This window comes from Phocoena sinus, chromosome 8 (genome assembly GCF_008692025.1).
Source record: "Phocoena sinus isolate mPhoSin1 chromosome 8, mPhoSin1.pri, whole genome shotgun sequence".
NCBI classification, from domain to species: Eukaryota; Metazoa; Chordata; class Mammalia; order Artiodactyla; family Phocoenidae; genus Phocoena; species Phocoena sinus.
In genome coordinates this window covers 2,437,047-2,461,894 of record NC_045770.1, presented here as the reverse complement: position 1 = coordinate 2,461,894, position 24,848 = coordinate 2,437,047, and the positions used below count along the sequence as shown (strand labels likewise).

Here is a 24,848-nt window from a genome sequence, read left to right as displayed (position 1 = left end):
CTGAGCTACTTTTAATAAGCTTGAACACAGCTCTAATACAGCCTAGAGATTTAAACACAAGCGTGAGCACCGATGTGTCCTTTCCGTCTGCAGTCCTCTGGTCCCCTGCAGCGCTAAGCAAGCCAGCAAGTCTCTCTGTGCCGCCTTCTCTTCTGTGTAAAACGTACGTCGTTTTAAGAGTTCAGTAACCTGGCCTTCTGAAGCACTGCAGATGCCTCAATCATCGAAGTCAACTGAAGAAAAATAAGCCTAAACTTCGCGTTTATTCCCCTGAATGACTCCCTTATGCAAATTCTTCACTAGGTGAGAGAGAAAACGTTTCTTCCAGCCGGTCGACACCAACTGGGATTGGAGTCTGCCTCCATAATCATGATTATTAATAAACATTCTTTAGTGCATGTTTGCATTTGCTGGCAAGGTTGTCAGTGATCCATGCTTGAGGCAGAAGGACACCCGTTTGATTCTAAATAGGCCTTTTGGCAAAGGAAGAGGGAAACTTTACTTTTTTCAAGTGAGGCTAGAAATGACTCAGATTGAGAGTAGCTGCTCTCCAGGCAACAGAAGGTCACTCCGTCCTCTCACGTTTCCTTCCCCAGTTGTCTGGAACGAGGTCCAAGCCGTTCTTCCTTCTCCCTTCCTTCTCCTGTCCCCCTCACGGCCTTCTTCACGTGCTGCACTGTGGTGTGTGTGTGTGTGTGGTCCAGGCCGATGCAGATGGATGCCTCTAGAACAGACCACAGTGGAAGCGGTCTTGCACCATTGTCCTGTCCACTAGAAGGCATCGAATGGTACATGGGAGAAACCAGTGTTTCTTAACATTTAGCCTAGTTCTACATCTTGAAAGACGAGTTGCATAGAAGGGCGCAGCTAACCTACCAGGGGGTGCAAATACAAAAGAAGAAAGGAAAAAAAAAAGAGACATTTCCAGAAACCACTCACTTAGTAAATAACGGAACTTCTTAGAAAATCCCTTGAGTTTCTCTAAATTGATAGAAAGTGATGTTTCAGTCTTGGTATGGGGCGTGGCTGGCTGAGTCAATAGCTAGAAACCAGACTCCCACTGGGAGAGTCAGTCCTGTCCTGCCCCCGACGTGTCCTGCTAAGTTCTACGTGGGCAAAAGGGAACTCAGCCCACGGTGCCTCCTTCCACCAGAGAAGACCCTCGCTCCCTAACCCTAACCTCCCCAGAGGCAAGGCTTGGATCTGAACACCCTTGTTGGCATAGTAAACATCCCCTGGCCTGGGAAGTGTGTCGCTTCCGTGCAAATACGTATTGCAGGACAGCCGTCTCCCGTTCAGGGGAAGGGGCTGCTGGCCATCCACCGCCCCGGGCTTCTGCTCAGGCCAGCTTTGAATGAAACAGTAGCAACACTGTTTTCTTATTGTAAAGATTACGGGGATAATCTTCCTTGGTCACAGTTGGTGAAACAACCAGAGGAGGTCTTGTTACCTCCAGGAAAGCCCTGGAAGGCACTGGAATTCCTGCTGCGCCAACTGGACCATCTATTATGTTTTCGGACAGAAGGAAAGGTTATCCTGGGAGAGATCGTGAAAGCTGCTCTTCCCCGTTACCCTCTCCTAGTTGTTGTTTATGCTGCTTCATCGCTGTGCCCATCCCTCAAAGCCTGTTCTTTATTGTATACATTGTGCAGATCGCGTGGTTGCCTCCATCCAGTTAAGGATACGAGCTGGCTGGGCTCTCTCCTTGCCGTGTTCTGTGACCACACAGCCTGCGCCCACCTCATTGAGGGACTTCACCTGGGCAGGTGGTAAAGATATTCAACCTGTGACTTGCTTTTTAAATAACTTCGGAATCATAACCACAGTTGTAATAAATGCTTCTGTGATTTGCATTTAAATAGTATGTTCAGCCACAGATCACAAAGAGGGAAGCTATCTTAACATCATGACCTGAATTCCCTTCATCTCGAAGCCAGCCCATGTGTAGCCAGTACAGATTTTCCCTCCGTGTCGAATTCAGATCTGTGAACCCCGCTGATCAAAACGAGCGTTTGCTTGAGTTAGGATGGGAGGGTCTAAACGGCTCAGGCGTGCCCTGGGTTCTCTGCCTCAAACACACATCCTCGCCCGGATCCAGTGAGCTCAGGGTGCAGCACCTCCATCCCCGTCCCAGACGGGATGTGGGGCAGGAGACGGGGCGTGGCATCCTTGAGGCGCAGACGGTGCACTCAGCACCAGCACCAGGTAGTTAAGAAAATCATCTCTTGGGTTGTCAGGGAGGCTAGTTTGACCTGGAAGTAGTTCCTGGGCAGTAAACACAGACCCCCACCATCACTTTTAGCAGTCACCCTGCAGAGCAGGGTTGCTCTTTGCAGGGGCTCCCATGCACTTCCTTGGGTTCATTGGCTTGTCAGCTCCTGAGGAGACAGGAGACAAAATGCTGGCGGGATGCAGAGCTGGGGAAGGCATCTGAGTGCACATCGGGGGCAGGCCAGGACTGACTTCCACCCCATCGGTGACAGCCTCCATCCTGATTACCCAGTTTGTCGTTTGCCGGGGGCCTTTCTCAAGTCTTTTTGTTCCTTTTCATGTCATTCTTCCTCATCTTTTGACAGGAACTTTTTTTTTTTCATACTGTACCGTTGAACTCATTACATCATCAACACATTTTTCTCTGCCCCATGGATTTTTTAAAAAGGCATCCTTTGAAGATGTGCTTCTATTCAGACACAAGCTTTTGTTTCAAAAAAAATCATAAAAGAGGTGTAAATATGGAATTTTATTGAAAAGGTCTTATCTTGCTTTAGACATGACATCTAAAAATGTGTTTAAAATAAAGAGCAAGCGTTGTACAAGGCATGTGTCACGGCAGTTGGCATCCTGGTGGGAGAGCCTGGGGCGGCTTTAAATGCATCCCTGCCCCTGCAAAAGCATTTCATGTATGGGGTCCCTACAACCCCAGGTCCTAGTCAGGACGTGTCCCTTCCTGATCTGCCACCAGGGGGCCAAGCAGGGCCCTGGTTTGCTGCTTGTCTGGATTACCACAATTAGCCCATTTCAATGAGGTAAAAATAGTTTTCAGAAAATAATGTCATTCTCATAAAAAGCAGACTCTTCCTGACCTCATGCCACCCTCTTGCTTTCACCGTCCTGCCTTCCCACACCCCTGGGCGTTGGCATGTAACACATTCATAAATCTGTACGGCAGAGAAGAGTACGGGGAGTTGAAATTTGTTCTTTACACCCTGAACTGCAATCGTAGGTAATTGTAGGACCGTGGAGAAAGATGAGGTGATCCGAGCCCAGAAGGGTGGTCTGTTTTGCTCAGGGCCATATGATAATTCCTGGTAGCCCCTAGTTGAAAGTTGTTCAGTGGGATGTTCTGAGTGTCTTTGGGGCCAATATTTACCACCCCAGGTGCACGCGATCTTCTTACCTGATGTTTGTTCAATTCCAGTGCTTGGGACCTTGAGTGGACTTGCCTTGTAGATAAAAGTCAGGGTAGAAATATGTAACATTTGCTGTACAAACTTCAAGAAGCCGTCTCTGAAAGAGCAGGCAGACGTTTTTGTGGCGGGGCGGGGGGGGATCACCTCCATCCATCTGGACGTGGTGACATTCCCCCTGGTTGGTAACCGTGCCTCGAGGGCAGCCTTGGAAACCAGCACTGGCCCGAGATCTACTGCAGACACCACGGCCTGGTATCCCCTGACCACATGCCCTCTTGCTTTAACGTGAACTTAATTTCCGAAACGATGATGTGCGTTCCTCTCCCTTCATTGATTAGACCCATGCGTTCTCAGAGTCTGGAAAGGCAGACTATCCTAGAGGCTGCCCAGCACAGCTGGTGGAGCTCAGCTCCTCTGCAGCCCGGCTCCGGGACCATCCTCTGTCTGTAGCACCGTGTGCAGAGCCGCTGGCCACCTGGACACACCGTCACGCCCTCCGGTCCTCCTGTTAACGCTCTTGTCTTTTGGCTCAATGCTACAGGTTCTTCCCAATTGAGCTCAGGGTGGTCTTCTCCTCTGTTCTCTGAGCATTTCCCCTCCCTCCTCAACCTGAGGTAGTGCCCATCCCAGCCGGAAACCCACTCCGTGTAATAGGCATTGTTGGTCGCACTGGTGATGGAGGGCGTAGGAGAGCCGGGGGATTAAACAGCAGCAGCTTATACCCCCCTCTTCCCAGCCACGTGCATCTCCAGGCTGGGGGCACGCAGGGAGGCGCCCTGGGTCGAGCTCGGGGGCCAGACCCAGCCGTCAGGAGGTATGCCATGCAGGGAGGGGCCGGCGCCCCTGGGAGACGCAGCCACGGCCGTAGATGCCATCCAGACAGGAGGGAGGGTACCCCCAGCCCCTCCTGCCCTTCTCCCACGGAGCCTGCCCCGTGCTGAAGCCTGAGGACGAGGAAGCCTGGGAGGTGTAGGGCTGTCGTTCTCTGGATCAGAGCCGAGGAGGAGGTTGGGAGATGGACGAGAGGACAGATGCATTGACGGCTGAGCCCCTTCCCTGCACTCAGAGCATCAGATCTAGTGGCCACCGCGTTCCAGGTTCATCGTGATTAGAGGGACCTCTGATATTCCTCAGGGACCTAGCACAGTGCCTGGCACGGAGGTAGTGAATGAATGAACGCTGAGGTCTGGGAAATGATGACATCCTATAGAAACGCAACTGACTGTCATAAAGATCAAGCCAGAAGCAGGAATGTGATTGAGGGTGGCTGATTTCCAGACCTTTCTTCACTACGAGTAGCGGACAGACAGCTCAGCTCTTTTCCCTGGTACCATCCTTGTTTGTAGGCTGGAAGATGAAAAGTAATCCAGTTAATTAGGAGACTGTGAATGCATAAACTACCTGTTTAAAGAAGAAAGAAAAGTGCTGTGACCAGCCCAGGTTAAAGGAGAGTGAGAATAGAAGTGTCCGTGGAGGACCCTACAGAGCTTATGCTAATATTTTCTCAAGAGGTGAGACTGTTTCCTGGCATCCGTTGACTGAGGAAGGATGTCCCCTAGCCCCCACCGGCCATAGAAGTTCAAAGTTCCTGAGTGACTCACATTTATTTCAAATTATGCGTTAGAAAATTTCCATTAGAAATCAAGAGTGTTCTGTTAAAATGAGCATTTCTTTGTATTACAACTATATTCTACCAGTCTAGTTAAGCCCTCCAGCAATGCAAATGGTATTCAGTCTTGCTACATGAAGACAAAAAGCATATTTGCCAAGCTCTGTATAAGGGAAGGAAATAGCGTTTTTGTTCTTTCTGTTGTTGAGATGAACAGAGTAGAAATGTCTGTCAGGCTTTAGGTTGGGGCGCAGTGAGTGTGCCCCCCTTTGCCTGGTCTGTGTGTACCTCCTGGTACATCTTACTGGCCAGATCACCACGATCCTTTGGCTTTTCCAAGCTTTTACTGGTAGAAAGAATGACAAGTCATTCCTCTCAAGAGCGGAGGGCTGTGTCTTGGCAAGGGGCTTGAAATACCCTGATACGTAAAGCGTTACTACCATTAGTGTAATTAATGCTGGAGCCTTTGATTCCTTCCAGGAAGAAAATCCCAAAGGCAGTGGGCTGTGCTTGGCTGAGTGACGCAATGATAATAAAATAGTACCACCACCCACGTTTCCTATCTCCTTTCACTCATGTATTTTTCTCCATTGAACTTATCCTCCGATGCATTTGCTTATTTCGTTGTTTGTTCGTGTCAGCTCCGGGAGAACAGGGGCTTTGCCTTTTCTAAGTCACTGCTCCATTCCTGGCTCTGAAAACAGACACACAGTAGGGGCTTAATACGTATGCACCTACATGATATACGTATTCTAGACATCTGCCCTCCTTGGGGCAAAGCTTGCTCAAGAGTTATAGGTGCCAGTCTAGTTCCACGCCTGTCCCAATACCCCAAGTACGTCATTCAACACAGAAGAAGAACTTGGGCTGCTCTGGAACCAAGAACTCAGAACTCCCTTGAATTAAAACCATCTTGTCACTCCCATATCTGCCTGTCTCCCTGTCAGTGTAGATTAATTACAACATAATATAACACACACAATGTAGCATGTTCACAGTAGTCCTGGGTCCTTTACAGTCTTACAATCAAATTAAATTGTAGCTTCCAACACGAATTTCTTTAGTTTAAATGCATAAACTAAGCAGATAGACCTCGTTTTTCAACTTCCCTGCTCTAAAACTGAAAGACCAGCTGATTTCAACATCCCTGAGTATTATTAATTACCCGTGGCTCAAATCAATGCGCAGGGTTTGTCTAGAAAGCTATTTCCTCCTTAGGTGAGTGGCTGAGAATACGTTACGTGGTAAGCAATGATCTGAGATGGATGTAGACGGAGGCTGAGCAAAGGCTGGGGTTTGGCACTGCACTCCTCTCCCTGTGCAGATGGCAGAGGATGAACCCTGACTTTGCAAGGAAGGCAAAGGTGGAGGTGTTTTCCTTGCAAACATACAGGGCAGAAGTGGCAGGGAAGAGATAGATGCCCAAACATGGGCTTCCTTTCTAGGGACCCCTGTTGGCAGTTTGGAGCAAGCTGATCTGTACTCCTTTCCCCAAGAAACTGCCCTGCTGAGGAGCTGCGGGGAGGGGCTGGGACTCGAGAGCCCACCAAGGAAAAGAATGATGAAGTGGCCCTTTAAATATCAATCTCTGAGCCCCAAACCCGGTGGATGTTCTCTTAAGTATTCAAATGAGATTGCGCCATTAGATTGGTATGCATTAGGCTGGTTTCAATGAAAATTAACATGTAATTGCTTCAAATGAAGTAAGTGAGGAGGTAATCTGTTCTTAAATTGGATTCCCAGAATTTTGTGGTACCATAATGCAGCTGTGAAATGAAATATATTTTAAGGATGATGTCCTCCAGGGGGTGCAGGGGCTGGCGGGGGGCGGGGAAGGAGCAGAGAGAAGAAGCTGCAGAAGCGCCTCTCCCCCCTGGCCCGCCTCACTCCCTGTCAGTCTGGTTCTCCAACTGCCAGTGGAGGAAGAGATACTCCTCCACCCATGGGCGGCTCCTGTTCTCTGCTTCCTAAACCGAAGCCATCTTCCCCGCAGGCATCAGTGGGTCCTCTCCACCTTCTTACAGCCGTCTGGATTCCCAGTGGCACTGAACACGCCTGGGCCTATCGCTCTGTGGTCTTCCCTCAAAGCGGATGGAAGATGCTCATTCTGGATGTGGTCCCTACTGAGACCTTCCATCCTGAGGCTTCTGCTGCCAGGGTTGGTCGTATCGTCCAGAGCACATCGTGCAGCGGTCAGATCACGGCTCCCCGTGTCCTCCTGGTATCTGAATGTGGGGAGGTGATGCCTGACCCCATGACTGACCCTTCTGATATCAAAGACTTAGACGGGAGCAGCGACAGCTAAATGCATGACCACTGCCTCCTGCAAAGCCTGGGTCCAGCCAGACCAGTCCCCCCTCCCGTCCCCCACCCCCAGCAGCCATGATATGGTCTGTGAAGTCTGGAGATGAGCCTGGGAAGAATTAACCTTCTTACCCTTCAATCAAGTTGGGAAGCAGCTGGTGAAGAGTCAGCGCAGGTTAATGCTTTAAAATGCTTTTGCCTTTGCTGCCCGAGGCCGAAATGGGATTTTCAGCCCCCTTTGAAATGAGCTGGCAGTCCTCTGGTCCCGTGGCCTCAGTCCTCTTCCCAAAGGGAAGCCCATCTTTGACGGGCTCTAGGGACCTTCTGCACCGAGGCCAAAGACGGGCAAAGCTGTTATGAAATGACTCACCTGTCAGTGGAAAGGCAGAGCTGGAGTGAGGTTCAAGGCAGCACTGCTGCTGGTCTGCACCGAGTTCGCCCATCAAGGGGCTTGGGACCACCATGGCAGACCAACTGTGCCTCAGCTCATGAGGAGATAAGGATTTTATATAGCAGGCTGTCTAAAGAATATATGTTTCAGTAAAGGAGCCCCCCATAAGAGCTACGGAGCAGGGAAATTACTAGGAAAGGGAGAAGAATGAGCTTCTGTGAATTCACTGGTGCTCCGTGGCATCGGGCCCCAGCCAGATCCCGGCTTGCCTCCGCCCATCACAGCTTGGTTTTACAGCTCAGCTGATGATGTTTCTAATTCCTGTCTTTGTTCCTCTCTCTGTTTATGTTGCTGTTTTCTTTCTGCACATGTTGAACAGCTCTGGCTTTAAAACTGATCAGAGCTGATGGCTTCTTCAGAGGCACATGTTGTATTTCTCTCTCAGTACATGTGACCAAGAAGATTTTTGAAAGGATGCCAGGATGGTTCCCTTCTCCCGAGGGATTGCTGGGCTGGTGGATTCAGAGAAGGTAAAAGACAGCAGAGTGCGAGGGAGCGGAGGGGACAAGCACCTGGCCAGGGTTTGGTCTCCCTGGAAACGATGGCCTGAGACCCGTGAGACACTAGCCGGTGATTTTTATTTCCTACCATAGGCACGGCCACAAGATTGAAGAGAAAATCAGGGTCTTCGCTGGGGGAATAAGGGGGATTGCCTACAATGTTGAAAATTTTAATCACTGCATGTAGGGAATCAAATCTCTGGCTACTTTTAAAAAGAGAATTTGTACACTACGTTAGACAGATCATCTATATTGATTGCTCCTTTTCTTTCCTCATCTGGCAATGGGAGGAAACTATTATTTGCCTATGTTCCTAGGGTTCTGCAAGGATTAATAGCCATCTCGTCCCCCAGACTCCCCCAAGAGGCAAGCCGATCGCAACAAAGGAGCTTGGCGTACTTTTCTAGGTCATCCACAGATGCGGCATCTCCTTTATACTTTATTTGTACTCTAACCCCACTGCCAGCCCTTGATAGGATCTGACTGGGCTTCTACAAGCTGAGCTAGGTTAGGAGAGGCTGGATGGAAATGGACATTGTGGTGTGTGTGTGTGTGTGTGTGTGTGTGTGTGTGTGTGTGTGTATACATGTGCCCTAATCTATTTCCTGATGATCTGATATCTTGTGTTAATCATTTTGACACCCTTTTCTGCTGTCAGAATCTGTCACATGGTCCTCTCGATACGCTTCTCTGGTTTAACTCTCTTCAAAGTTTGCAGAGTCCACGGAAAGAAAGTAGAAAAAGTCATGGTTTTATTCTTATTTTAGAGACAGAGAAGTAGCATTCACTCCACGAGCCTGAGGAAGTGTAATTCATCTTAATCACCAGATGGTCTATGTGATGACACCCCACACGCCTTCTTCCTGGGACCATCATTTGCTTTGAATATTAAATCGGGGTCATGGTGTTAATGCCCTGCTCTTAAAACACAAACCAGCATCAAGGACCAAGTACAAAAAGTAAAATATAAACCCAAACGTATAAAGCCATAGTCGCCAGGGATACTGCAGTCTAACAGGGAGGGTCACCAGGGGCACGATGAGATGCAGGCGGTGAGGGACTACATAGAAAATGCCTGGCTCCTTTTATTTAAGTAAAAGGACTGTGAAGTACAGAAAATACAAGTGAAAAGCTGGTCCATTACAGGATCCTGTTTCGAGCTCTATTCTTGCTGTCCCCCCTTTGACCTATGAAATCCCCTCCCGTTTCTCTCTTAAATTCGACTTCAGAAGCTTTAGTTCTCGTTTTATTTTCCTCTCCCACGTGTAATCGATGTCCCCACAAGCTCCGTGGTCCTCTTTTCCAACCAGCGGACCCACGCATTCCGTTCATCCTCTCTCTCTAAGGAGCCCAGACTGACAAGTTTTGCCGATCGTTTTCATACATAATAACTTAAGTGCATCACTTTTCCGCAAACATGTTAGCGTTAGAGTTCAATTCTTCTGCTCCTCGCCTTTTGTACCTGGTAAATCTATTCCTCTGACGTGTGTTTAGGAAGATGGCTTCGTTCTCTGCCTGTGCCATTAGTGGCAATTACACAAAGGAGAAACACACATTACCTGCCTTCCGCAGACATAGCTAATAACCTAGACACCATGGGCTGGCATTCAGTGCAGCCTCGGCCTCTGTGCACGAACCTGGAACGGGACACCTGCCTATGAATTTGAAATGTAGGTAAAGTGCCGTAGGCATGGAAGGGCCTGTTTGGGGAAGCTCTCCGTAACAGTTGCTGGGGGCTGTGTGCTGGCCTCAGCCCTTGCCGGAGATGGAGGGCCCAGTGCCAGCATCTCTGGGGAGATCTGGGGCTGGGGAGCTTAGGACTCTGCCAAGGCTGAGAATTCCCATGAACAGTACTCCCTGCCTGAAAGGGAACAGCGGGATGAGCTACACAACAGGGGAGGCCGAGGAGGGCGCCTCCCGGAGTTCGGACCTGGAGAGGCGTGTGTGGGTTCCCACTGCACCGTTCTGTAAGACTCTCTTCCGACTGCTTGATTTAGGCAAACTCTACAGTCAGCAAAATCAGCCTCCCCTGGGGCTGTTAAAGTCAAATCAACAGGTTTTCATGGGAACAAATGTTTGTAACAAAAAACCTGGGTTCCTCCAGTGCCACCTACTGTCAGACTTCAGGAATTTGTTAAGGGAACCTAAGGATGTGCCTCACCCACCCGGGGGGAAAAAAACAGGGGTCCCCTCTGTGAATGGGCTCGGGGGCCCCTCCCGCCCCGCTGCGGCCTGGGCAAGCCAGTACAGACACCGGCGGTATCAACAGTGCAGCCCCAAAGTGGGCAGGGCCGGTGGGGCTGCCTGGGAGATCCCGGGGGGATGCAGAGCAGACCAGCCCCTTCCGGCACCGATGCCTACTGACTCAACCTCACGGGCTCCATAGCTGGTGTTGCTAAAGGACGCTTAGTCCCATCCTTCTCGGACTTTCTCCAGGTGTAGGGCTTGTCGCAGCGCTGCTCTGAACTGAATTCTTTTTTTTTTTTAATTAATTATTTTTGGGCTGTGTTGGGTCTTCGTTTCTGTGCGAGGGCTTTCTCTAGTTGCAGCGAGCGGGGTCCACTCTTCATCACGGTGCGCGGGCCTCTCACTGTCTTGGTCTCTCCCGTTGCGGAGCACGGCTCCAGACGCGCAGGCTCAGTAGTTGGTGGCTCACGGGCCCAGTTGCTCCGCGGCATGTGGGATCCTCCCAGACCAGGGCTCGAACCGGTGTCCCCTGCATTAGCAGGCAGATTCTCAACCACTGCGCCACCAGGGAAGCCCTTGAACTGGATTCTTGATGCTTGTCTCACACACACACACCACACACACACACACAGAGAGAGACACACACACACAGACTCTCATTCATCCAACAGGAAACAAAGAAGAACCCAGAGAAGGGAAAAAACCTGTCTCTATGTTTTCTCCTTTCTCCCCATTAAAACATCACATCCTTGCGGTCTCGCTCTCTGGCCTTCCCGTACAGCTTTTCTCTTTCCCACCTGAGTCCCATCCTGTCAGCCGCCCGCCCCTGTTTCTCCACCATGACTCCCCCTTTACTTCTTTCTGTCTCTTTTCTCTCATTTGTAATGAGGCTGCTCAACGCCGGAGGGTCAGTGCTGTAAATCACCAAGGGATCAGAGCGAGGGCCACACTGACAAGGAGAAGCTGTCATCAGGTTTTACAGCTTCATGTAAAATGCACTGTCCACGCGATGACAGCGAAGGGGCTGGAGGGTGGGGAGTGGTTTGGGGACAAGGGTGGACAGATGACTGCCTGTGTGGCGGGGAGGGGGCACACCTGTGTGCTTCCACACGAATGTGTACCCCGGAGGTGAATCTGCCATCTCTCCCAAACCATACACGTCCCTGCAAGACTCACCGGGAGAACCCACCCACTTGTAAAAGCTCCGGTGATGAGCTGTCTATGGGTCTCATTGCACAGAGCCACGGGGAAGCTGACGCGAGCTGTCTGAGTGCAGAAGAGCCGAGGACAGTGCTCTGGAGGCGACCCGCAGCCCTTCCTCCTGGAGGGGCAGTAGGACTCGTCCTTCCGTAGAGAGCGCTGTGTGCATGTCCCGTTCGCCTGTCAACAGGTGTCTGCCCACCTGCCAGGGGACCAGCTGGCGGGAACTGCCTCTGAGGCTCAGCTGAGAGCCCCCGTCCCGAGGGCTTCGATAGGCTGGGTGAGGAGGCAGGGCCACCCGTGTGCATCCTCAGAGAGCGGCACATGGCATTAATGTCCCAGACGGAGGCCCCCTGCAGCCATGGCCCATCCCTTGTTTGAGGGCCCTGCTGTCACCCCCGTCACTCCAGCCAGAGGCCAGCGGGACCTGGCTACAGAGCAGGGGTCTCCTGGAGGGAGGCCACCAGACATACATGAAGCGGAGACGTCGCCGACCGTGGCCTAGCAGGGCGGCTGGGCGGGTGGAGGGAGTGCAGAGTCCTCGTGCCCAGTGCCCGCTGGCGCCCAGGACTTGTGTGCCGCTCTTGCTACCGTACCTTCCTCCCTTCCCCGCCCCTCCCGCACTCCCCATTCTGGGGGAACATCCCTCGTGTCCGTCCCTCCCCTCCAGCCCGGGCCCTGCCCTGCCTCAGGCTGGCAGACCTGGTGGGATGAACCACTGGGTGCTCTGGAAGCAGATGCTCTGTGCTTCCCCCCAGTCTGCTCTCCTGTGGCAGCGAGGCCCTCTCAGGACACAGATCTGAGCACATTCCCTTCCTGTTTGAAACCCTTTGAACCATAAGTTAAATTTCAGATTCCTCAGGGTCGGTGACATGGAAGACCCTTCTTGAAGGTGCCTTTGTGCACCTGTGCAGGCTTTTCACACATCTGATTCCTACCCAAATCCTGCTCTCCAGCCACTCCCAGTAATGGTTCACAGCTTTATTTATCAAAAAAAAAAATCTGTGGAACTTATTTGGAATTTGTGGTTGGGGTCTATTTATAAAATGCAGTGTTTTTTTTTTTTGTTTTTTTTTGAATTCCACAAGTGTGTCTGACGTGCATTTCAAGCTCCAAGCTCAGAAGCATTAACACCACCCCCAACACGCCCTGCCTTTGGCCACACAGCAGGCAGGCACCCTGTCCTATTCCCCTTTGTGTACCCAGCCCCTAGCACATTGACTGGTCCACAGTAGGGTTGCAGATTACTTTTTGGCAACTTAGTGATGATAAATAAATAAAGGATATTTCCAGTGATACCAGAGAGAGTGAGACTATATCACATGCACCCACAGGATGCAGGAAGGGAGAAGAGACTGTAGCGTGTGTGTGTGTGTGTGTGTGTGTGTGTGTGTGTGTGTGTGTGTGTGTGTGTGTGTCGGGGCGGGGGAAGAGAGGGAGGGAGGGAGGGAAGGAGGTGGTCTAGGCTTCGGAGGGAGGAACACAGCCCAGGAAAGGTGCAACACCACATGTGGTAAGCACCGAGAGTTCTCACAAGCACTCTTGCCTGAAGCGGGTGGTGGGAGACCCGTTTCAAGTGGGGGTTGGCCATCTGTGTACCTGAGTGGATGTATGTTGGATGGAAACAGAAATACAGACACAGCCAAGATCAGGAGCATCCAGACTCCATCCGTTCTTCCCAGAAGAAGCATCTGGTGGGTGGAATCTGTAGGTGCTAGAGCGCTGCGGACAGTAGAGCTGCAGCCCAGCTGTGGCCGGTGACTTCTCAATGGGGAGGTGCGAGGTGCAGGGACAGAGACACCTGCACCAGCCATTCGTTCCGGAGACAGAGGTGAATCCTTCTGTTTATTCCTTCCATCACCCCTTCTCCTCTGTGATAGATGGGGCCGAGCTGTTTGCGGTGTGTGTGCAGAGGCTGACAAAATGCAGCGAATCGGATTGGAAATCAAAGCTCTCCCCAGCGCTGGCTGTGTGCCTGCCTTCCCAGCGACCCGCGCTGGCGGGGCGCAGCAGAGGGGGAGGAAGCAGCTGCTGTCGTTTTCCCCCAGGAGTTGTTTTGGGTTTTACTTTTATTTTTCCCAAGACAGAGTTTGCTGGAGGAGGGTAGCCAAGGCAGCCAGAGAAAGGAAAGGAGACAGAGGGCGAGCATTGGAATGCAGGGGGAGAAAGAGCTGTGCAGACGGGGAGGAGAGAGAGAGGCAGGCGAAGGGCAGCTGATGGAAGTCCTTGGAACCCGCCTTTTTTTCTGCTTTTCTCTGGTCTCAACCTCCCATCCTGTCTCCTTCCCAGCTCCCCCTCCTTTGTCATCAGAGGTGCTCCCTGCGCGCTATGAAGCGTGATTTAACTTACGGGTTGTGATGGAAATGACTCATGAGTCTGCTCCCCAGACAGGCACATTGAGGGCGCTTTAACTGGCTCCTCTTTGGCCCTACCTACTCCCAGTCTTTTGTCCTGAGAGTTCGAGGAAGCATCCATCCCCATATCCACCTTACAGGATGAAGAGTTGATTCATGTCTTTGCTTTTCTCACCCCTTCTCCCAGGACATCTTCTGCCTCGAACTGCCCTACAGGGTCCCGGAGCCTGAGTCTTATGGGTTGACTCTGCCCTCTGCTGGATTAAGAAGTGGAAATGAGGCAGAAAAGGGGACTAGTTCCAGAAAACATACCTTGGCGTATTTCCCAGGAAAGTCTTTGGTTCAAGCAACCCAAAACCCTAAGTGATACAGCTCAATATGCCTGTGATGTATTAATACCCTGATAAGCCAGTCAGAATGTGTTTCCAAATAGACCTATTACGTAAGAGGCAATAAATACTAACCATCTCTCCTCTATCCGCATTTGTGCATGGAGAAGGGCCTTTGTACGGGATCCCGGGGCTGTGCAGACGGAGTCTTGGTGGTTCTGACCTTCTGACTGATGGCGAGTCCTGTGCCCTATAACGTGGTCTCCCATGACATCCACATCGTGCAGTCCTGCCCTTTGCCCACCGCTTAATGACTTTCTATTTTGTTTTACGACCTGCAATCTGCCGCATGTCCCAGTCAACAGTATCTCTTTTTCCTGTTGCCGCTGATGCCTTCGATGCTTTTATGGGCATCGATTCCCTTCACTGGTTCCCCAAAGAGGTTCTTTTCCTTGAGCCAGAGCGTCATTCTGGTGGATTACAGTGCCTGCCACTCTGCACTCCGATTTATTGCCATCCTGGGTTTTATTCTCCCCTACACGTGCAGCCAAGCCTCATTCATTTCATTTTCTGGGGTGAGCAGAATAGAGGAAGGTGTTATTAATAGGAGAAAGGATGTCATCCTGGCGGGCTTAGTGATGTTTACGTTTATGGTCTGCAGTTCCAGAGCCTAGCTCTGGCCCAAGCACCACCCTTCTTCCGGGAAGTGATGGACCCAGCAGGGTTCTCCCTTAGGAATTGACCTTCCGAAAGCTTGACACTCTTTTCAAGCTTTTGTGGACAAATGGTGTTCTTGTGTTTGGGCAAGCTCACCCATAAGTCCCTCGCTTTCCCCTGCTTGTGACCAGCAGTTTGCACTTGGAAGAAGGCTGGACAGCGTTGTAGGTGAGGTCTGAGTGCAGAGGGGTGGGCGAGAGGGAGGTGGAGAGGAGATATACGTGGCACGTGACACACCAGGTCCTCTTAGGATGGCTTTTCAGGTTTCCCAGACACTAATGTATGTGAACCCAATTGAAGTCACTCTACGGGTTTTATTTACTTTGATAAACATGTTTACTGATCACTTATCACAAATCAAACAGTAGAGCAATTTCTAAACAATGTCCTACAGATAATAAATGTCTTTTGCATATGCATACAAAATGTTACATCTCAGCTCTTGCAAGTCCAGCTCACTCTCTCAGAAGTAGAATTTAGAAACTACCCAGGGGCTGCAGAGAGCAAAAGGGCAGGAGCTGCCCCTCCAGGGACCTTCCCCAGCCAGTGTGGACTGACTGGCTCCACACTGTATAGGTTTAGAGCTCCTTCATACAGGAACAGGAACCACAAAAAAATCTTCCAGTGGGTTATAGTTGTGGGTGTAGGAGTTCACCCAACCAAACTGACTTGCCAGGAGATCACATAGATAGAGACAGCTGGTGAGGCTTCAGATCACCAAGGACAGTGCTGGGAAGGTTTCCTTGGGATGGGTTGGTGTTGACGGCACAGAAGCCTTTTCTTTACAAAACGCTCCTGGGAAAGTACAGTTTGCCAAAGCAGCATGGGGGTGGGGGGAGGGCAGTGAGGTAGCATCTGTTTAGCCATGTTTTTTTTTTAATTGGGGTATAGTTATTTTACAGTTTTGTGTTCTACTGTACAGCACAATGGAGTTCCCTGTGCTATACAGCAGGTTCTTAATAGTTATCTATTTTATACACATCAGTGTATATATGTCGGTCCCAATCTCCCAGTTCATCCCACCACCACCACCCCGCTTTCCCCCCTTGGTGTCTATATGTTTGTTCTCTACATCTGTGTCTTTATTTCTGCCTTGCAAACCGGTTCATCTGTACCATTTTTCTAGATTCCACATATATGTGTTAATATACGATATTTGCTTTTCTCTTTCTGACTTACTTCACTCTGTATGACAGCTTCTAGGTCCATCCACGTCTCTACAAATGACCCAATCTCGTTCCTTTCTATGGCTGAGTAATAGTCCACTGTATATATGTACCACATCTTCCTTATCCACTCCTCTGTTGATGGACATTTAGGTTGTTTCCATGTCTCGTGTTTGGCCATGTATTCTAAAAGAGAAGTTCAGAGGTCATCATCGAGGGACTTGGTGTCCCAAACTATGTGCATTTCTCAAAAGGGCAACATTGTTTAATGCACGATTGTGTGAGAAGCATTGTTACTGCCAGGTCTCTAATGACAGTTTTAGAGCCAACATAGAACGTGCTTCTCCAGCCTCTTGCACGAGTTTTGATCCAAGGTGTCTGACTTTACCCCCAGGAAGATATAACAAAGGGGCCGCAAACAGACCCTGGGAGTCTGAGTTCAGCTTTGCGGTATCTAAGTGAGCCTCTATATCAGAACTCTGTGAAACTTGACCCAATCACTTAGACCACGTGGGTTTCTCTTCTCATTTTGAAGACAGTAGAAGTATATTTTCAGGTGGAACTCCTAAATATAGACCTTAGGTGGGTTTCCTATGCCTACCTAGCAGCAAGGCCAGCTTTGGATGACTCTACAGCATCCCGTCTGCTCTTCGTCAAAGTCATGGAAGGGAGACTTGCCAGGACATGAAAATTGGGCTTTTGTTATTATGATCCTTGTTCTTCTTCAGCACAGACGCAGTAGCTGCCTCTCTCCACCAGGCATCCCAAATTGGAGGGCGCATCCCTCTACAGAAGGGCAATAAAGAGTACGGGAGGTTCCAGAAGTGAGTGGCCTCATCCCTGGAAGCGGTGGGCGATGCTCAGACAGCAGGGTGGCAGCTTCCCTGACCCTTCCTCCCTCTATTCCCCTCCCCGTTCCCGAATTTTCTGAGCTGTTTGACTCAGGGTTTTCACTGAGAATAATCTTAGCTCCTGCATGTAACTGTATTGCCACCCCCTTTCTCTCTGGGTGTTCTGCTGGTCACTGAACATTTTAAACTGGTTTTGATGAAGCTAAAGCTACCAAAGGGCATCCTGGTCTTAATTAGAAGAACCCAATTCCAGAGCCTGTTAGGACTCTAGGAGTGGAGATGCGTTTTAGTACCAAACATTCTCAGAAGGTGAAAGGAACCCAGGGATGACAAAGAAAAGGGGCTTACTGTGGAAGGCGGGGCCACTGCCTCTGGACTCTGTTGATTAGTGGGGAAAGAAACAAAGGCTCAGAGGTGAGAACGGGCCAGCTTTGTTGAGGAGATGCTAGGACATACCATATAGGGCAGAGAAGGCCACAAGGTCAGGGAGCCTGGAAGAGTCCTGTCTCCAAGTGGAAGGAAGGAGATCCTACACTTTCATCCTCCGACTTTCTGTGATTCTCTTGATAATTACCGTCAAAGGAGCCATCACGTTGCTGATTTTACTCCATGCATTTAAATTCTAGTTCATATTATTTGATCCTTCTTAGAGGTGAAACTAAATGTGCTCCTTTGCACCTATAGCCCTCTTTCTCTCAAGAATTTGCATAAGAAGTGAAGGCATGTTTGCATTTATTGCATTTCAGTAATTGGCATTTTTGCCTTCCCAGTTTTGCCGCACTTTCTGTTCTAACCTGCTAACCCTTCCTCCCTGTGTTCACCTTGGCAAGGAGAGGGACAGTTAAGAGTGTCAGACAGCCCTGCCTGCCAGAGGACGGGAAATAGTTATGGGGGTTCGGGCAGCGGACCTGGGGAGTCCCACCATGCTGGGGTTCCCACAGAGACTGCCTGTCTTGCACAGACGAGGAAACTGAGGGTCAGAGAGGTGAAGTGACTTGCCAGAAACCACACGTTTTAGGGTCCTGGCTCTGAGGTTAGAGCTGCGTCTCTGCCTCTGGCTTTGTTTTGATGATTCCATGAGATGTAATTATTCGCGAAAGGATTTGCATGCTGTCGTGCATCGGAAAGTTTGAGCTATTGTTTTTCTGGTTAATTAACAAAAACACCCCAAAGCTCTTATGAGATGTCTGCTGCATCCTCCCTTCTCACTTCGCAAGCTGTCGTGGAGCCTGAGCTGTGACGTGGTGACCTCCGGTGGTGCGGCTCGCCGTGTGCCGCATGTGGCGTGCCCCTGGCAGCCTGGTCTGCGTCACCATGGAGAACAGTTGGAGAGGTTCCCATGTTTGGCTTGGTCTCAGAGTACACCTGCAGTGTGCCCTCCCTCCGGGCAGCGGGCATTCACTGACTGAAGGCGAGGATGGAGTAGGTACTGTGCTGGGCATGACAAGGCTGGGGGTTAAAAAAAAAATAAAGAAAATGCACAGGCTTTGCCTTCACAGTGGCCGTGTGGCCTGGAGAGTGATGGGACAGAGGTGCGATGGGCTGGGGGCGTCAGCGTAGACCTGGCAGATGGAAGGGAGCCTTGGAAGGAAAGGTGTGTGTGGCGAGGAGGTGGGGAGACAGATGGGGCAGCGTGGGACATGGTTTGGAGTCCTGGGAGAGCATCCACATTGCGGAAACTGCAAGAAACCCGCAGGCACACCCTGTGATACAGCTTCTGTGCAAGGCGATGGGTCTGATGAGGGTGGGACATCCTGGTGAGCTGTTCTCAACTGTTGGCCCTTCCTATGGAGGGCTGTGGACACGAGTGAAGGCTTTGGAACAAATGAGTCTCAAATGGATTTGCTAGAAAGGTCCTTCCAGCAGAAGGAGAGGGTGGAGGCTGGGGGTTAGGACAGGCCGGCATGGCCGCCATCCAGGTGAGGTAAGGTCGGAATCTCCCCTCCCACCCCATTGGCTAGATTCAGAAGGGGCTCCACTTGATTGAGATTATGGGTGATTTGAGCTGCTTGTTGAAGGGTCGAGATCAGGGAGTAATTTATGCGGGGGAAGAAGGAGCTCTCCTCCAGCACAGTGAGAATCCCTTCCTACAGAGACCAGCTACTAGAGAGTATCGCAAAGGCACCAGGGGGTTCTGTAAAGGACTTGCATAACTACTTGCCCGGGGTTGGTTGAAGGATATTGCTTCGCTAGGATCAGCTGACGTAGCTCCAGCCAAGAGAGGGCTGACTCCGTGGCTGCATCTGCACCCCGGCCGCCTCCTCCCCCAGCCCCCCTCACCCATCAGGGCTGTGCCTGCTCCTGTGGCTGCTTGGGGAGGTGGCCAGAGGGACGGAGGGCGCCCCTCTCTCAAGAGCTCTCTGCTTCTGGTTCAGGGCTGGGCATTGTGCTGTCAGGGTTAAGACTGCATCCGTCGTTTCCGTGTCCATCCAGCGTTTGTCACTGAATTGCCCGTGCAGGTACCCTGCTTTCTTTCATTTAAGTGGCTCTGATCTTCTCTGTAGGATAAGCCCTTAAAATATAGACAGTAAGGAAGATGTTCTGTTCTAAAAAGTGAGCACAGCATCCTCACCAGTGTAGAAGCGCAGTAAGTAAATGTTGAGCGGGGTGAGGTAGGCATGTATTTAGTTACTTGCAAAATAATATTGAAGAGAGGGGACATCTGTATTTTCACACAGAAGATAGTAAACATTAACACCTCCCTGTTCTTCCAGAGTCCTTTATACTTTTCCCTTGTATGTTACTTTCCTCTGACAGCCATAGGGATTGAGTGGACAGACTAGTTTTTTCCCCATTTGACACATAGGAAAACTGAGTCACAGAAGGACTGGGGACCCAGGCTTGTCACAGCAGATTAGATAATAAGACGAGGACCTAGCTAGCTTGACTCCGTGGAAGTCAGGCCAGCAGCTCGGGGCATGGCCACTGCTTCTCTTCAGTACGAACGTGCAAGCTGAGGTCCTAGTAGGTGAACTATACCAGTGCATGGCAGCTTCCAGATGGGAGAGATGATGTTAAAATCTGAGTGATACCCGGTGCATTGTCGAGCTTTCAGAATGCTCAGTGGAGAACCTTTCTTCAAATCCACCAAACCCCAGAAAGCACAGGTTAAGGACTCAGGAGATGCAAGTTGCCATCCCCACTCTTTTTTGAACTAAACAGCTGATAGTCTTAAGAAGGAAGCAGCTGCACGTCTGTGTCTCTAGGGTCCATATCTATAGGTGACTTTGCAGGTCCCTCCAAGCAGCAAATGTACACCATCTGCAAAGTTCTCAGCAAAATACCTTCCCTGGTCGCTTAGACCACGGTGGGTTCCTCAACACCTGCTTATTTTCTGTACAAAACCCCGTAGTATCCGCTCATAAAAGTCCTCATGCTCGATAGTGACCTGTCTTAGCTCTACTTCCGCAGGAGCAGAATGTCTGTGTCTGTCTTCTTCACCCTGTGTCACACCCCTTACGTGCTTAACACCCTGCATGGTGCATAATAGATCCTCAATGCACGTTGGTCAAACAAGTGAATAATTCAGAAAACCTATTTTTCTACACCTCAAATTATCTACGTCTTCACTTCTCACAACTAGAAGTGAAGTTCACGTGATGGGAAAGAGAAGGACGGGCCTGGGATAGGAGCCTTGTGAGAGGAAAGGCTGCTGACCAGGCCTGAGGAAGGAGGAGGGATCCTGTGACCACCGATGCCCTGAACAGCCCTCCTGTTGGCCCAGGTTCAGTAGGTCCTGTCTCCGTAGGACAGTGTTGGGTCAGATGTCTGACACTAGCAACGAGCCCCAGCACACTGTGGTAGGAACCCCCTCCTGGGAAGGGAAAACCTCGGCATTCACCTTGTCTCTGTCCCCCCTTATCTTCTCTCTCCCGCGTGAAATCCTGAAAATCCTCAAATGTGGTTTTCGTGATATGGTCCGGCTGCCCCAACCTTCCTAACTGGCCTCGGATGAGAGCAGCCCCTCCAGGGCCTCCACGGTGACCGTGGCTTCCTCTGCGTCTGTCAGACCAGACCCTGAACACAGGCCCTGTGGCCACGGCCGCGTCTCTGGACTCCCTCTCCTTCCCTCTGCTCGTGGGCATGTATGTTCAGTTCAAGGCGAGCTCAGGGCTCACTCCCCGCTGCCAAGACTTCCAGTCTGCGCGCCTTCCTCCACCTCCACCCTCCTGACACCTCCAGCAGGGGTCCCTTTTGGCGCTCTGGCCTGGCTGGATTGCCCTGGCAACCGTGCTGTGGCGTCGGCGCCCCTGGGTGGTCCCTGCTCCCCGTGTCCTCTGGCGGCCGGCTCTTCTCAGCCCCCCTCCCTCCCCACTTCGCCGGTAAACAGCTCTTCTCTGCAGCCTCCCAGAAGCAGGCCCTGAGATGCGAATTTGTGTGGAAGTGACTTCTTAAGGGAGTGCCCCCCGGAGAGAGACTGCGGAAGCGGGGAGGGGGGGGGGGCAGCCAGGAAGCCACGTGGAGGCCTCAGTTTCAGGCAGGTGTCCTGCGGGTGGCTCCCACGGGACCTGCAGCGAGACTCGGCCACCTGCTCCCGCGGCCAGCCCGCTGCCGCCACCCTGGGAGCGCACACATTCCCAGGCACCGCAGCCTGGAGACAGCCTCCAGGGAGAGCGGCAGGTGTGGGCTCTTGGCACAGAAACCTGGCAGCAGCACAGACACAACACGAGGGCCCCGAGGGGCTGGGCTGGCTGACTGCAGCCACACCCCGCACAGGAGGGGACGTCCCCTTGGACCCGCCCCTCCCTACTCCAGGGTGTGGTTTTGCCTCCTGAGCCCTGAGGTCCTCCCCACACTGGTGTTTCAAGTCCTCACTCTAGGGGGTTCTTTGTGATGAAAGGCGGGGCCTTGGAGGCAGGATCCAGGTTTGACTCAAGTGCGTCCAGACAGGGAGCTGGATCTGGAACTAGCCCCAGCGATGGGACCGGGAGGGACACAGATGCTTCGTCTGAGCTGCCTCTTAGGCACAGGGCCTGCCAGGCTGGCACGTCTTCCCCAGCCCTGGGCTCGAGAGGAACCAGGTACTTCCCAGACCCCTTTTCCAGCATGACAGGGCATCCTAGTACGCACCGTCAACCCCAGTTTACCTGAGTGAGTCTTAGTTTTCAAAGTGTAACTATAAACAGTGTCTGGGTTGATCAACATCCCCCTGCTGCTATCCTGCCGGCTGGTCCGCCACCTCCAGGATGAAACCCCATCTCAGGTGTGGGCTTTACATGGTCTAGCTGTAAGGACAGGATGACAGGATCGATCGGAGACACAGACAAGAAGAAGCAGAGATTCATTTGCCGGGATCCGGGTTTCTTCTCCCCAACTCCTCCCTCCCACGGAGGGCCACCCACTGTAGAAGGGGGAGGGGCTTAGGCTCGGTGCCTTCGTGGTCCTCTGTGATTTGGCGATTCTTTCAGGTGGCCATTGCAGAGCTCTTCATTTCGGTTCTCTGGTCCTTCTTGTCCTCAGGATAAAGGGAACAGTCTGTCACACGGGTGCCGCAATAGTTCCTACAGGGAAAAGATGGCACATTGGAGGGGAGTTTAATCGTGTGGATACTTACAAAGGTGCAGCCGAAGTGCAGGAAAGACCACAAGGGTTAGTCATGACCCTGGGGCTGGAACAGGAGGGAGTGGCTAATGCCTCCAGGACTCAAGTGAAGGAAAGAGGAGATCTCGGCTCCCACCAGGGACAGAGGACCCCGGCCAGGAGCTGTGACCTCTGACAGGGACGTGGACGGCCTGTGGCATCCCCTCTCCTTCCCATCAGCTGACCTCAGTGGGAGGCCGGAGGTCGGGGAGCCAGCTGATGTGGCCCACGCTGGTCAGTCTGCAGTGGATGGAGGGGGCACAGAAAGAGTAGGACACTCATTCACTGGCCTCAACTCGCCTAACTTTTCTCTTCTACCAAAGCCTTACACTCTGCACAGACCAAATTTCTATCCTTCTGCAAATATGCTGGTATCCTTTCACAGTTCCACTGTGCTTTTGTTGTGCCCTTCCCTCCGCCTGAAATGCTGTGCCCTGCTCTGTTGTATTTAGCAAGCTCCCTCCTACCTCCAAGGCCACCTTAACTCTCACAAGGCCCAGATTGCCTTGAAAGTAACCAAGAATCCTTGCAATAGAGAAACACATGGTATATGCCTCCTCCCCCCACCATATTACAGGTAGATGGGGGATGGACAGACTGCCGTCAACACACACCAGGATAAAGTATGTCTAGCGAACATTCATGGGGGATTAAAATTTGCAGAGGAAATATGGTTGGCATACAAAATAACCTCTAATGTTGGCTCTGATAGGGAAATAGGAATTTATCTAATAAACAATAGGGAAGGGCGTTCCCAGTACAGGGGGTCCCTGAATTCTGATAGTGAACGGTGTGCTCTGGAAACAGTGAGAAGCCGTCCAGTATATCCAGTTCCTGTCCCGTCTGGAGCGTGTGGGGTGGGAGGTGAGATGGGGCAGGAGATTGTGCGCTGGAGCCCAGGGTCAAAGGGCAGATGAAGTCCAAAGTGAATTTCCGCTCACCTCTCGGCCCTTCTGGGCTCTCTCCCCTGGGAAACGTTGGTCCCCACGCAGGGACTCAGGAGACGCTCATGTGTGTTTGGACTATTTGGGTACGTTAAGGGAGGGAATGGAAAGAAACCACCCCCCCGGGCTGCCTGGCTCTGGTCACCGAGGGAGAAAAAGGTGCCACTGCTTTGGTCTGTGGTCCGTAACAGGATCCAGATGCCGCTTCACCAGGATCGTCAGTCAGTCCAGAGCTCTTCCTTTCTCACCACATGGATGTAACACCCTGCTATGAAATAAAGAAATGGCCTTTGGGCGCTGTAGCTTACAGATGTGAAATGACCTGTTGAACAGCCCCAAGCCTCCCCCAGCACTGGAATCAGTATTGGGCTTTGTCACCAGTACAGATCTCAGCGGCACACCATTTGTCTCAGAGGAGTCATGGCCCGCCTGACTTGGCAAGTCTGCGTTGCGATGGTGCCGCGTCATTCGACTCTTACAGGACGGGCAGAGGGGTGGGTGGGTTTATCGAGAGCCCTCCTCAGGGGTCCACACAGCCAGGCCTTCTTGGTTCGTCCCCAGGACATTAGAGTGGTGAAAGGTGACAGATTCCCACAAAGAGCAAGCATGTGTGCAGGGGTGTGTGTGCAGGGGGCGTGTTTCTAAGTGCAGGTTGGCGCTGACTCATGGCCTGGGCCTTTACTGGACATGGGCTCCTGCCCTTTCATTTCTCAGGAGTTTGTGAAAGGTGGGAGATTTTAATTTAAAAAAATTAATCAGTCAACAGATATTTATTGAGTGCTTATTTTCTACTCAATCTGACATATAAAGGTACATGAGAAACATAGGTATGGCCCTTGCCTTTCTGGAAGTTACCATCTACTGACAAATGTAATGAACATGTAGATCTGAGAAGGCCATGTGTATGATAGATGGTGTGATCCGTTATTTGTTGAGTTTCTACTCCATACCAGGCGATGCGTTTACATGCACGCTTCCGTTTAATCTTCCCATTAACCCCATGCAGGAGGAAAATTTATTTCCGGTCCAGGCGAGTAAAGTGAAACTCAGTGAGTTCGGGTGACTTGTTGAGAGGCAGCAGAACAGAGCCGGCACTTGGGTTCCAGCCGCCCGACTTCAGGGCCTGGCTCTTTCCTCCTCCCTGCCCTCCACCAGCAGTGTGGACTCACGGGGCACCATGGACACAGCCGAGGTTTCCTCTGGTCCTTTCCCGTCTATCATAAGCTCTCCTTCTGCTTCTACAGAG

At 51.3% G+C, this 24,848-nt stretch overlaps 1 protein-coding gene across 7 annotated transcripts in view; it reads left to right on the top strand.

Moving 5' to 3' along the window:
* NTM (neurotrimin) overlaps nt 1-24,848 on the top strand; it is a 931,342-nt gene that overhangs the window by 714,582 nt on the left and 191,912 nt on the right. The gene's annotated exons all lie outside the window — the stretch shown is intronic.